Source organism: Thalassophryne amazonica, chromosome 17, assembly GCF_902500255.1.
Source record: "Thalassophryne amazonica chromosome 17, fThaAma1.1, whole genome shotgun sequence".
Taxonomy (NCBI): domain Eukaryota; kingdom Metazoa; phylum Chordata; class Actinopteri; order Batrachoidiformes; family Batrachoididae; genus Thalassophryne; species Thalassophryne amazonica.
In genome coordinates this window covers 50,158,311-50,173,776 of record NC_047119.1, presented here as the reverse complement: position 1 = coordinate 50,173,776, position 15,466 = coordinate 50,158,311, and the positions used below count along the sequence as shown (strand labels likewise).

At 38.4% G+C, this 15,466-nt stretch overlaps 1 pseudogene; it reads left to right on the top strand.

The window, feature by feature from the left end:
* Positions 1 to 9,264, top strand: part of LOC117529772 — a 58,345-nt pseudogene extending 49,081 nt beyond the window's left edge.
* Positions 9,265 to 15,466: the final 6,202 nt, after the last annotated feature.

Here is a 15,466-nt window from a genome sequence, read left to right as displayed (position 1 = left end):
CACTTGATACCGCAAGTATCAGAACCATTCAAAATAAGTTCAATACGCCCACTGACATTTTTTTTGTTGTTGTTGTTGTGATGTGATTTGATTTGACATCATTTGAAGTATATTTGGGTGTAAATAGAGGAAAATAGGGTACAAACAACAACCAAAACAAGACATCTTGTTGTGAAAGTGTAGGGACACGGACCCACAACAGGGGGCGCAAATGAACGGACAATGGAGGAAGTCAAATATCAACACTTTACTGTTGTGAAACAAGCACAACAATCACAACCAATAATAATAATTGTAGCGATAAGTCAATCACAACGGTGTCGTGTGGGCAGGCTCGAAGGTAGGAGACGTCCGTCCAAGCCGAACCGGAACCACACGATTTCCTCCGCCACCGAATCCCGGGAATACTGGAGCCGCCAAGTCCCGAACTCCAGGTGGCCACTGCCTCCGCTTGTCGGATCCGGTACTGCTGCGAGGAACAGAAACAGTCAGATGTGGGTGCGTCTGCACCCAGCAACACGTGGGGTGAAACACCACCTCCACCTCTAGTCAGGAAAAACACTGCTGGAATGTAAGTACTTATCCGTGTAGCAATCTCCTGCTGTTCTTCTCTCTGTACAAAGGCAAAAAGTATTTTCTAGTCAAAGAATAATTCGCTGGCTGGATATGTTACCTTCTGGGTCGAACGATATCTCGGCAAAGAGGTGGAGATTTCGTCTGGCTGATATACCGACACTGATCCGACGAATGGTGACAGCTGTCAAAGATGATGAGCGGCAGCTGTCACTCTGGCTGCTCCTGTGAGGCGGCAGCGCCCTCTGGTGCCTGGAGCCCGCACTCCAGGCAGGGTGCCCTCTGGTGGTGGTGGGCCAGCAGTACCTCCTCTTCAGCGGCCCACACAACACATCTTAGGGCAAAAAATATCAATTTTCTTAGAATCACATTTTCTGATTCATTGTTAACTTTTCACATCATAATTTGCAAGTTCAAGCATCAGAGCCATGAGCTATAAATTGTGTTGTTAATGTAAGTTCCAAGAGGTGCCTTTTTTCTCTTGTAATAAATGTAGATCCAAAACTGCATAATTCTGAAATTAGATTACAAATAAACGAATTCAAAGGACATTCTATATAAATTCTAAACTGAAAATACTGCATTTTAAGTGTTTTGTTGTGTAGCTACTTAAAGCAATCACCTTGGGTTTAAACAGCCTTCTGCACGGCACCCACAGGCACCCATGCAACACTGACCACCCTTAAAGCACTTACAGGCTGCAGTCCTTTTTCCCTCTATTTACACCCAAAATATACTTCAAATGATGTCAAATCACATCAAATCATAGTTTTACCAAAATCATATTAATATATGTTTTTCCATAACATGGGTGGTAATCAGTTTAATTTTTTATGGAATGCCCCTTTAAGGTAACTAAAATTTGTCAATTTGGTACTAATAACAAAAAAAAAAATAATGTCAGTGGGTGTGTTGAATTTATTTTGAATGGTTCTGATACTTGAGGTATCAAGTGTATGTTGTGTAATGGAAACAATGAATCATAAAAAATGATTTTAATAAATGAGCCGTAGTGTACTCTAAAATGTCTCTGTCTTCTTTGCTTTTGTATTCTGATTTGTATTCTGATGCTGAAAAACTAATTCATGCATTTATTTCCTCTAGGCTGGACTATTGTAATTCATTATTATCAGGTGTCCTAAAAGTTCCCTGAAAAGCCTTCAGTTAATTCAAAATGCTGCAGCTAGAGTACTGACGGGGACTAGAAGGAGAGAGCATATTTCACCCATATTGGCCTCTCTTCATTGGCTTCCTGTTAATTCCAGAATAGAATTTAAAATTCTTCTTCTTACTTATAAGGTTTTGAATAATCAGGTCCCATCTTATCTTAGGACCCTCATAGTACCATATCACCCCAATAGAGCGCTTCGCTCTCAGACTGCAGGCTTACTTGTAGTTCCTAGGGTTTGTAAGAGTAGAATGGGAGGCAGAGCCTTCAGCTTTCAGGCTCCTCTCCTCTGGAACCAGCTCCCAATTTGAATCAGGCAGACAGACACCCTCTCTACTTTTAAGATTAGGCTTAAAACTTTCCTTTTGCTAAAGCTTATAGTTAGGGCTGGATCAGGTGACCCTGAACCATCCCTTAGTTATGCTGCTATAGACTTAGACTGCTGGGGTTTCTTCCTGTTAAAAGGGAGTTTTTTCCTTCCCACTGTCGCCAAGTGCTTGCTCACAGGGGTCGTTTTGACCGTTGGGGTTTTTCCGTAATTATTGTATGGCTTTGCCTTACAATATAAAGCGCCTTGGGGCAACTGTTTGTTGTGATTTGGCGCTATATAAATAAAATTGATTTGATTTGATTTTCTTTATATTCACAAAAACATACTTATGCAAGTTTTATATTTAATTAATGTGCTTGATGTAAAAGAGGCCAATTATGATTAATTTTGATGTCATAACCATTTTGAAGTCAGATAAAGTTAATCAATAGACCCATCTTATCTGACATAATTGTATTTTCATAGCTAAGACTGGCATAATGGTCTATGTAAGTTGTCTTATTGGTTTTTCTTGTGTAAGAAACAATATAATTAGACAACAAAATTGTCATAATCGGACCATCTTAATAGATTTTATGAATTTGACCCTTCACGAAAAGTGTGTTGACCTTTCCACATTTTCGGTCATTGTGACTAACGCAAGGTCAAAAATAGGTCAAACTATATATTTTTGAACTCTACTTGTCAAGACGAGTAATTTGATATGCATCTTAAAAGGATTGGGGAGGTGATAGTCTAGTGGTTAAGGTGTTGGCTTGAGACCAGAAGATCCTGGGTTCAAATCCCTGCCTGACTGGAAAATCACTAAGGGCCCTTGGGCAAGGTCTTTAATCCCTTATTGCTCCCGGTGTGTAGTGAGCGCCTTGTATGGCAGCACCCTGACATCGGGGTGAATGTGAGGCATTATTGTAAAGTGCTTTGAGCGTCTGATGCAGATGGAAAAGCGCTATATAAATGCAGTCCATTTACCATTCCATTTATTGGACCATTTTTGAATTTGACCCAAAAATGGGGGTTTTTTGGCCCAAAAATGGCCAAAAAATGATTTTTATTTTTGGCATCGCCCCTGATGTGAAACCTTACTATATAAGGACTTGATCTAGCATAGATGCCTGCTTGTAACAAAAAAATGCAGAAAAAAATTTTTTGGAAGCACTTTTCTGCCTTCTGCTGGCTGTCTGCACAGCAACAGTAAAACCTGTTTAATGTGAGAACAAGTTGTGCCATCTGCTGGACAAAAACAGCATAATGTTTAGTAAAGATAACCCAGATGTGCGCCAAAGCTGAGCCGGGTTTAGAGAGTGCCGTTAGTGTCTTTTCTTCTCTTGGCAGCAAATGGACAACTCTGTGTACACATTTGAGCAGCTGCTCAACCAGTCTTTGGAGAGTAAGGGAGAAGAGGACTATGTAAGACCATCCAGAGATGCCAGGACAGAGTTTCTCAGGTAAATCACAGCAGTACCATTAGAAAGCACGCTTTAACCAAGGCTCAACATTACAGCATCAGCAGCACCTTGGCTTTGAGTCTATCTGCTCCTGTACAGTAGACGCAAGTCCTACAGAGGCCACAAGGGGAGGCCATAGAGTGCTGTTGAGCATTGTTTATAGTCTCTGTAGATGATGAACACAGAAAATATCAGGGTCCATAACCACGAAGCAACCGGCTGAAACAGCTCCGAGGACTTTATTCTAAGAAAATCTCAGAATTCCTTGAATTCTTAGACATTGCTTCGATTTTTCCCTTGGTTAGATGAAAGCCGTTCACAAAACACCTTAGACCTTAAGAGAGCTCCTAAAGCGCCAAACTGATAAGAGTAGGGAGGAGGACTTTTAAGAAGTCTCAGAGTGTCTTAGGGCCCTGTTCTACTGGTGTTTAGGAGGATTTGCATATGGATTGCGCATAAAATTGGCCCATATTCGCCAACACATCCACAATATCCGTGTAACATGCCGTATGAGTCAGCCGTCATCGAACACGCCTGTGATCATCTGCAGAGACACATGTCCGCAGCCAGGATTTTTGAGCTGTCAAAAATATGAATGCGGATGACATCCGCCTTACATACTCCATACATACTCAATTCGTACACAGTACATACTCACTCTATGCGCTGTATATCTGCCGTTAACCGCTGATATCTGCAACTGACGGGGATTTGCGGCTTGGCAGCGGACTGGGACAGTGTGTAAAACAGATATATTGCACCCCTATCACATCCACATCACAAACTAAAATATGTTGTAGCAAATGCATACAAATTTGCCACGAATAAAGCGTTTTTATTACATCTGCTTTGCAGCTGATTTGCGGACAATCTGTGAATGCATAACAAACCCGTCACGTAAACCCAAAGTATTTATTGTGGCAGAAAGCGACATACCTGCCAGTCAGTGCCGGTCCGGCTGTGTAAATCCACAAAGATGTAATAGCTGCTGCAATCCAGGACTTTTATTTAACTCCAACAAAAGGAAGAGTTGCTGTTTACCCACAACTCACGCTGACGTCTGTTTTCTGTGACACTCTCAAAAAAAGAAAAAACACCGTCTCACACCCCTAGCGGCTTCTCCCCTCCCTCCCGCCCCCCAAACTCATGAACAGTTAACCCTCGCATGACAAAATGAACATTAACTCTGTGATCAACTTGTCCAAGTCCAGCAACTGCTCCAGAGGCTGTATTGTTGGTGTGAATCGTGATGGCGAAAGGCCCGAGTGCGCTTCTTTATGACCGCAATGCAGATTGCCGTGCACGTGCAACACGGTGCGCGATGCATTCATAATACACCTGTAATAACTGCCGTGATAATCTCAATGTGTCAGATCATTTCTTCACTACATGCGTTATATAACCGGATTGTTCATCATATATTCGCTATATATTATTAATATATCCATAATTCTACTGGACATTTGTCATTTTTGGCCATTTTTGTTGCAGACGACAACGAACGCCCACAATTTGTATACTCAGTTCATGCGCAATTAATCCTCTCCCAGTGGGACAGGGCCTTAAGCAGAGAAGACAGCAGGAAAAGGACAGAGAGGAAGCAGAGATATTCTCCGTATGTAGGCTGACAGTGAGTCAGTAACACGTTACCCGCTGATCTACGTAATTATTTTACGTTAAGTTACTGTCTTAATGTATTCATAAAAAGTTGGTATCACATACACCCTGTTAATAATATAATTATTTTTAATATTATTATTGATATTACTAATATTTTTTTATTTTCTTTTATTATAGCTTTTATTTTGTCCATTTGATTTTAAATGGACCACAATGGAAATTCTTGTGTCATCCATGTATTTTTAATCTATTTACAATCATATTATGTACTCATGAATGAATGAATGAATGAATGTACTAAATAAACGCATGCACACACGCTTTTAATATATAGATATTCAGCTTGTGAATGACATACGTTCAAACATTTTCAAGATGTGTAACAATTTATTTAATTTTGCTGGGTTTCATCATAGTAACAAAGTTATCCTCATGATTACATTCTTAATGCAGCTCAGGTAGGAGGGCGGAACGCGTTTGTTTTTTTAAATTTCTCCTCCCCTTTCCATGACAACCAATCACAGCTCTTAGAGGACTGGGTCATACCAAGCAACGGGGTCAACTCCGAGTTTCTGTCCCCTCCTTGTTCCGACTTGCTCTCAGACACTTCCTGGTTCACTCTTAGGCTAAGATTCCTTGCCAGGAAATTTTAGGCTAAGTTAGGAGCTCTTGAGAGAGCTTGAGTTGCTTCATGGATGCAGGCCATGTTTTTTTAGACCTTTGGATGAGGGTTCGTAGAAACTAATGCCATCAATATCTACGTGTTGTGATGATTTTTCTGAAAATCTGTCTATCAGCTTTTTCTAAAATTTAGTACAACCAATCCTTAGTGACTGTCTGGTCCTGGTAAGTTGGACTTTCTGATTGATTGTGTGGAAGTACCTGATGATGTTTGTGGTTCTTGTTAGAATACGACTATGACAGCAGCACCGTGAGGAAGAAGTTCTTCAGAGAGCTCTGCTGCAGATCATCATCCCGTACATGCTGAAGGAACTCTCGCTGTCCTGCTCATCTGTGAGCCTTGCAACCTTTCAGTTTTTCCTACAATGCCACTTCCGTCTGCTGTCCACTCCACTTCTGTGAATTAGCGTCATTTTGAAACTTAACATCACCATCCCTCATTCCACCAGGAGCTGCCTCACTTCAAGGAGCTCATCTTTGAGGACTTCTCCCGTTTCCTGCTGGTGAACAACATGTTTGAAGAGGTGGTTCTGCAGTCAGTCACCAAGGACATAATGATGGGTGAGAGGCTAAATATTAGGTGCAGAAATTATTGTGTCCACGTTTGTAGTGGAAGTAAAATGAGGAGTTATGAGTTTTGTTTTGTGTTTCTTGTACCGTCCAGTTATCAGAGAAGCTGTAATAGGTGTTTTAATTTTACCAAACTGCAGGTAAAGTAAGTGATTATTTAAAGCCATATTTGACTATTTTTGTTCAGCTGAGCAGAAAATCCAGAAGATCACTGACATCTACACAATCTTTGGAGTTTTCAAAGTGCTACAATGAAAGATATTTAAAAACAAATTAGTAAGTGAATAAATTAGTGGAAAAGTCTAAACAAACATGTAAAGGAAAAAAAATCTACATGCAGCACAATTAACGAACACATAACATTAACCATTCAATTTTTCGATTTTTACATTACATATTTTCTATACATTTGTTGATCTTTAATGCTTTTTCATTCTGAATCCAGTTATTTATATAATATATATATTAAATCAGGGAACACAGTATTCCCCTAATTATTTTTGGCTGTATGTTTTAACAATTCTTGAAATCCTTTTTAAAAATCTCATTCATTTTAAATCGATTGATATTGATATTATTTTACTCATCTTAATCTGATTAGATTTTTTTATTTATAATACAGTGATTTATTAGTTAGATTCCCACATTAATTTATGCTTTTATATAGTGTGCATTCCACATCTATGGTTACTTTATTTATTCACATGTTATTCCCACATTCCATTATTTTTTTTCTTAATTAAAACTCATTTGTATTTATTTAACTTCCTTATTTTTATTTCAACATTTTACTCATTTTTTAAACCCATTTGATTTTTATTTATAAGTTATTGATTTATTCATTAGCTTCCCAATTTATTATTTATGCTTTTATAGTTTTCATTCCACATCTGCAATTTACTTTGTGTTTTATTTCCACATTCCATTATTCTTTTATTCATGTAAAACTCATTTGCATTTTTTTAATTTCCTTATTTCCATATATTTATTTTTACATTTAATTAATTGTTTTGTTCACTTATTTCCACAATTCATTCACATTTTTAATTATGTAGCTATTCTTTTATTTACACATTTTTTTATTTATCATTTATTAGCATTTTGAAATCATTTGTTTTTGCTGATTCTTTTATTTACACTTTTATTCTTTTTTAGTCCCCTTTATATTTTGATTAATTTGTTCTCTTGTAATAACTTCTTATATTTTTTGTAATTTATTCTGTATTGTGGCACTTTGAACTTCCTGCAGAATTCTGATACAATACAAGAAAATGGCCTTGTTGGGGATTTTCTGCTGGTAGATCCCCTCCCAGTAGTTTTATGTGGTGAGCAGACTCAGAGACTGACAGAAAATGGACTTCAAAAACCAGATGTTGTATTGAAAGGATGCCTTCACAGAATGAATAGAGAGTCACTACAATAGTGCTGGGATCTTGAAACAAGCGTCCCACCCAACGTTGCAAACAAGAGCCCCAACATTGTGCCCCACCTACTTTTAAACCTGCGCTTGACCGACCCCCAGGTGGGCGGGCCTTGCCCTGCTGCGTGGATCAGTACAGTTATGTGATTGGATGAAGAGTGTTACATTTGACATTGTATATGGGTGGCATGCTTGCGTTGTTTATCTGAACGGTATGAGTTAGATCAAAACTTTGCGCTGCCAGGGTCTGTATCAGCATGATAGCAAAGAACAGAATATTTCATGATGCCTGTTATCCCAGACGGAGATATGAAGACCTTAGTTTTATCAGTTTAGACTGTATGCAAGTGATGACATCTTTTGGGTATGTACGCAAAACATTCAGGTCAAATCCAGTCTGTGTCATCAAGTGGTCTGAGGACAAGCGTCATGGAACATTCCATCCAACAATCTTTTGAGCTGTTGCTGGTCTTTTGTGTTTGTGCAGCCGTTATTTACTCAGTTACCAACTGTTGTGTTGTTTTGCAGCTGTGAAGGAGGCGGCCGTCCAAAGGAAACACAACCTTTACCGGGACAGCATCATCCTGTCCAACAGCGACCCCAACCTGCACCTGCTTGAAAAACCCGCTGTGGACTGGGCCACTAAATTTGGAGCCAATGAGCCAGAGGAGCCTGTAGAAGGTGGATCTGTGAACAGGCGCAAGCAGGTGGTGTCCATCATCCAGCTGGACGAGGTGCCCATTCCCTACGAGTCCTGCATGGAGGTCCCAGGAGTGGAGCTTATCCCAGAAGAGGAGTGCAAGGACATCCAAGAGGAGGATGAGGAGACCCCACTATCTCCTCTGGGTCCAAAATCCCCTGATAGCGTGGGTGAAATCAGGGGCCTGATTAATCCAGTGGTGGAGGTGGTGCTCCCGGTGACAGAGGAGGACGAGAGCAACCTGACCAACGGGACAGAGGTGAGGACTGACACCTTCACCATGGATGATGGGGTTCAGGAGAAGGTGACACACATCACCACTGTGGTGGAGGGCGTCCCCCGGAAATCCATCCGAGACAAGACATCCCCGCAGGACATGCTGCGGCAGCTGGTCGGAAACAAGAAACAGGAAACTGATGCACAGCATCAGGAGGAAGCAGCCATCAAGAACGCCATCGAGGAAATAGATGCGGCAGTGCAGGAAGGTGACAGTGAACAGAGCGCCGATTTTAGTGCGGCAGAGTCTGAATCAGCGCAGTCATCTGTTGTTAAAGACTCCGTCTTCCAGTCACCGACCCATAAGTTGCTGGATAAAGGTGAAGCTCAGCCTGTCGCAAACACAGCCAACGGCGAGGATAAAACGGTCACGCTGGAAGACATGCAAGTGGATTTTGTGTGAGATGTCAACTTGCCACAAAATGACTCCGAAACTGGAGAAGCGGCAAAGTGTGCATCAGATGCAAACAGAAACAGAAAGAACAAAGAATTTAGTTGAAGATACCTTCAGTGATGCTGCACACTTCAAAACAGTTTCACAGTCCAGGTTTGAACATACTCTGATTTCTATGATGATTTTCTTTATTTTTTTCCTCTCTGTTCAGCTTTGCAGCCACTAAATTCAACATAGAGAATCTACTTTAGTATGCAAGTTGCACCAGAAGGATAATCAAACTGGTAATCTACACTTTCTTAGATTCTGTTGACAATTTGCCAGCATATTATTATTATTATTATTATTATTATTATTATTATTATTATCACAGCAGTAGTTTACAAATTTTGTGGTGAAAACAAAAAAAAACTTTTTCCATTTTAAGCATTTGCAGCCTTTTTGGACTGTTAGTCTAATCGCTGCTGTACATAACCTAAAAGCTTTAAGAATAAACAGGTAAAAAAAAAAAAAAAAAAATACAACTTACAAGAAACTTTCAGTTGAGGTGCTTATTTATTTTTGTGCGTGGGGGGTTTACTCTTTTTTTAAGAGGCCATCCGTGATCTCAAATGTAGGTTATTTGGTAACAATTAGAAATGCACACAAAATACATAAAATAGTACATTCTGAATATTGTAATAAAGAAAAAATTAAAATCCTCATTTTCATTATTACTAAACAAAACAAAAAATGTTAAATTGGCCATGTAACTGCATGTAAATGGAATCTTGACTTCAATGGATCAGCAGGGTCGCTGTAGCCAACCGTTACATGTGCAGGATTTGTTTTTTCCTAATATGTTTTAATGTAGCATTTTTTTTATTTACAGATGGCCTTAATGTTTCAACTCTAGAAGATTTTAAAATGCTGATAGAGAATGATAAAGCCTTGCACGTCTTTTCTTTTCGACATCTGTGGAGGATTTAAAAATAAATCATGTTCTCCATGGATGTGGATCACATTAGTGTAAATATCTGAATATGACGAGCCTTTAATCAGCAGGAGACTCTGATGACGGTTTCTGACAAAAACAACAGTTTTATTTTAAAACTGCCGTGTAGGTACTTTGACTCGATCATGACAAAGAATCTAGTAATTTAACCCTTTTCCTTAATTTAATTGTGTAATATCTGAATTTCACCGCTCTGCCTCTGTTCCAGCACAGGGGACGTTAATTCATTTTTATTAATAGTGCACACAGCATTGAAAATAATGCATTAAATATGAACCAAGATCCGTGTGTGTTGTCATAAACTAGATCAGGGATAATTAGCAAGAACGATTTTTCTGTAGAAGAAATAAACCTCGATTAAAACCAGTGTGCTGATTGATTGTAAATGACAGTTAAGAATATCTGCAGACAACACCAAACAATAAATAAATTTCAAAACTACTTCACCAATATTCAAGCTATCCCTTCAATTCAGTTCAATTCATTTTATTTATACACGAGTAAGGTCTAACCTTACCAACCCTAGAGCAGGGGTGGGCAACGAGGGCTGAGACAGTGCAGGTTTTCCTTGCAACCAGTCACCTCAGCAGGTGGGTGCTGATGAGCTTCTCCTCTGAACATAAACACCTGCTAGTCAATGAAATCACCTGCTGAGACACCTGATCTTTAACGAAATCACCTGCTGAGGTGATTGGTAGAAAGGAAAACCTGCAGTGTTTCGGCCCTTCATGGCACATGATTGCCCACCTCTGCCCTAGAGCAAGCACACGGGCGACAGTGGTAAACTCCCTCTGATGATATTGAGGAAGAAACCACAAGCAGACCAGACTCAGAGAAGTGACCTACTGCTTAGGCAACAGTTCACTTCAGATTTTGGTTTCATACTCAAAACACTCAAAGTATTTCTGTCTTCAAGCCTGACAGTATTTTAAATAAATAAAATTGGAACAACCAGAAATGAAATGAAAGCTCAGCTATTGGACTAAATTTTGTAATTAACAAATAAATAATAAAACTTTTGGGTTTTGAGTAAAGCTGCCAATAAACTGTTGTCTGTGAAAAGAGTACATTCTATGTTGAGAGGGAAAAACAGATTATGGATGTGAGTTACAGTTTAGATATTTATTTAGTTATTACTTTCTTTTTCCATTTCAGTCCCACCTGACACAGCAGGAGTCCAAAACAGAAGCCCCCCAAAAAAATAAATAAATAAAATAAAACCTAATTCCTTAACACCACCAATGTAGTACCTCCAAATCAGATGACCACCTCCACTGAGTCTGGTCTGCTTGACGTTTCTTCCTATAATCACAAAATATAACGCAATGTTAAAATATCCTCGGCCGTGTGAGCAAAAATAGGAATCAGAATATGATATTTTGACCTCTTAAAATTGGTCAGGGTTAGCCAACTGTGAACTTGTCCAAGGTCTGTGTCCCAAGAATGGTCCCTGTGAATTTTAAGACCCTGGCAGTAATAGGACTGGACTTACACTGAGCAAAGATGTACAGATGGATGCGAAGTCTTCACAGTACCCCATGGCCATATTTTGGCCTCAGGTAAAAATGCCTGATGGAGTTTTTTCTGAATGCTGTCACCGATGTGCTTGCTCATGGGTTGGGGAAGGTTTAAAGTATACTCATCGTTAGGTGGTCAGCACCTTGGGTTGATTTGTGTTGTTTTGTGCTGCTGTAAATAAATTGTAGAGCATCTTATTTACAGATTTAGGCATTGCATCAGTTTTTATTTTTGCTTCACTGTCCCTTAAAAATGACAAACTCTATGCTACCGTTGATAATACTGGGTCCAGTTCAGATAACATAGTCTTCACTCCTAATAACCAGATTTTCCATTTTGTCTTGAAATAGTTTTAATTTGTTCTGTGTTAACCGGCAATATAAAACAAAAATGTGTTGTCTAAATGAAATATAAAGCCCCCATTTTTGTCTTTTACGATTTCTTTCAGAATATGAAGCCCTGTGAAGGGTATCCTCAGTGTTAGATCAACACTCAGTGTTAAAATTCACACCATTCCTGAGTTTATTCAAATTATACTGGTGATAGTGCTGAAATATTAACTATTTAACGATGTTTGCTTTCTGACACTCTCAGTGGTATTTCTGAGAGATGGTGTATTTTCACCAGTACAGAGTACTTTAATAAACACATTTTACATTTTGTCTTGAAATATTTGAACTATATAAACAAAATTTGTTGCCAAAATTAAAGTCCCCAGTTTTTGCCTTTTACGATTTCCTTCAGAATATGAAGCTCCTTGAAGAGAGTTTGTTCAACTCTTAAGAGTGTGGTACTTTTGAGAGATGAAAGTGTATTTTCAACACTACAGTGTTAATAACACTGTTCACATTAAAAGTGTAGATGCTTGGAGACTGTTTACAGTGATGTACAGATGAATGCCTTGAATTGGGTTTAATCCCATAACCTTCTGGTTACAATGCCATGGCATTGTTGTTGCAAGAAAACTTCTCATTTGTCACTCTAAAATTACACCTTCAGAGTTAAATTACTCTCACTGAACTGCAACATCATGGATATGATCAACTTTGGGAAACAGCTATAACAATGCACAAGATTATACCCCGAGTGTTAAAATAATGCTTTAAGGGTAAAAATTAAGATATCTGAGATTTTATCACTCCAGTTTTTATCGTATACACAGAACGCAGTAATACAGTATCTAAGGAAGTACTGCAAAGTTCTGCAGTAGCATCCTTATTGATTAACTTAATTTGAGCAAGTATCATTTGGTGTTTTTGCGTGGTGTGTGTGTGTTAGACAATAGCACAATTTTTCCTCAGCAATATTCTCTTTCCTGTAATATTGACATATGCTAACCTAATATATGCATTACTGTTGGTTACTTGTAGAAATTATACTATGCACAACTGTTGTAATTTACCGTGGATTAAAGACATTTTTCCACATTCATCCCTCAAAGTGTAAATATGACTTTTAATGCCGGCCCTCAACCGTTTGTGACTGGGAAACCGACAATTTGTGGACATTGTGTTATTATTCTCCCTCCATAAGTCGGCAACCGATGGAGACGCCTGTGTTTAATTGGATAAACACTTCCTGCTTGTGTGCCTGAAATCACCTTCTGTTGCTGTACATAAAGTTGGATTTCTTGTAGAGTTTCAGTGTCTCTTCATCATCACCTTCTCTGCTTAATTATTAATAAATACTTTTTGGTGCACAACAAGCAGCATTTGTATATTTAGTACTTTTTTGCAGATTTTTTTTTTTACCATATATAAAATCATTTCGCCAAAGTGTGTTTATTATTCACACATTTGGAAAATTCACTTTAAAGAGCAGAAGGGTGTCAAACAACAAAACACAAAACCAACTTCACTGATTTATTTTTTATTTCAAGCCGTTTTACAAGCTATATTTTTATTGTATTGTTCTTTAAAAACTATCTCTTAAGTTGACAGATTGAGGATCAGTTTACAGATATAGACTATTGTTTGAGTTGATTGTTTTTAACACTACAATGGTTTTATGAGTTTGCTAAACAATTTTATAATTAAAGAATTCATAGTTGGAATTTTTCAGAGAAAAAAAACAAGATCATTAGTTGGTACAAATCAGTAGTTTTATTCAAAAGTTGAAAGTGTCATTTCAACTCAGATCTTAAATTGTTTTTGGTTTTTTGTTTTTACTTTCTTTACAATATATGGTTCTCACACTCAAAATCAGTTATAACAATAGTTTACCACATTCTAGCTGTGTGTAGTTGGTAAATGATTTCTGTGACCTGTCAGAGGCCTTTACAAGGAAAAATACAAATCATGTGTTTGAGTCAATTCCTCAAAGTGCATCTTGTGACCTTAACCTGCAGTGATCTGCTTCAACTGCAAGTTTCATCAACACCACAAAAAAGGAAAGAGTCAGCGTTCATTATTTAAAATATGTAGTTGATTCAAATGGAGTTAGAATAAACAGGACAGTTTAGTGTCTAAAAACACCTCTGTGTGTGCGTAAAACAGTGTTGCACAATAATCAAAGCATTACAGTACCTGCAAAAATTACGGTTAATGTCACGAAAGGCTGATTTTATTCTGCAGTGGTCAATTAAAATGTCAATTTTGCTTTCTTTGAATCACTAATGTTAACTAGGTATTCGTAAAAAAAAGAAGCACTCCCTTCTTGTCTTCTGAAAATAAATGCCTAATTACATGAGCCTTGAAAAGCCAAAGCTCCAGGACATAATGGCTATTTAATACAGATATACTGATAGAATTTGATCATTCTACACATTAAAATGAGAAATTGTGTATACACAGGATATTTAAACTTTGGACAATCAGTGAGTGAAAGTTCAGACACACAATGAAAAGATTAAGAAAAAACAAACAACAGATTTTGTGTAAAACAATAATATTCCCAAAATCAGGTTAAAGGGGAAATCTGAAATATTTCCAAGCTTTGCTCTATTTTTAGATGTTTTTTGGGATTATTTTTTCACTTGGGACAACAGTGGTTTAACTGCTATAGTACTCACTTAAAATGCAAAAAGGCTAAAACGCACAGTGTAACGGTATGGGGCAAGCTGAAAGCCGCTTCTTGTCTCCACCAAACAGGTGAAAAATGTCAATAGAAGTGTCTGGTAGCACTCAGAGGCTCATCAGAGAGTAAAATATGCAACTGATTCCACCATCAACTTGCAACACCTCAGCAAGGCTTGCAGTACCAGACAACGGGAGGTTAAAGTAAGTGGCTAACTGTAGCTTTAAAACATTTATTGTGAGGTACATATGTACATGATCATTGCCACAGTGACGCTCCTCATGACATAGGTGACAACAAGCAGTTCACTCTGTTTTTTGCTCACCCCATACAATTATTATAGGTGGTTAGCCCTTTGAGATATCGGTGTTCAAAACCCAATAGAGCACTTATTGAAATAGCTTTTGTCCCAAATGAAAAGAACCAAAAAACATTTAGAAACAGAGCCCAAGTTTAAAACTGGTGTTCCCCTTTTAAATCAAACAATTAATATTACATGACACATTCTACTTACATCTTCAAATGAGTTAGAAAATTACTTTGGCATTTAGAACTAGTGACTGAAACACAGTCAAATGTCTTATGTTAGTCAGACGTATCCACGCTGTTGCATTCGTTCCAGCAGAGGAAATAATATGAAATAACCGAGTACTGAGCCAGCGATGACGGCGAGGAAGATCCAGGTGTTGTAGGACATGACGCAGAGCATCAGCAGGTAGCCCAGAATCACCTGCAGCATGTGGAGTATCGTCTGCACGAAG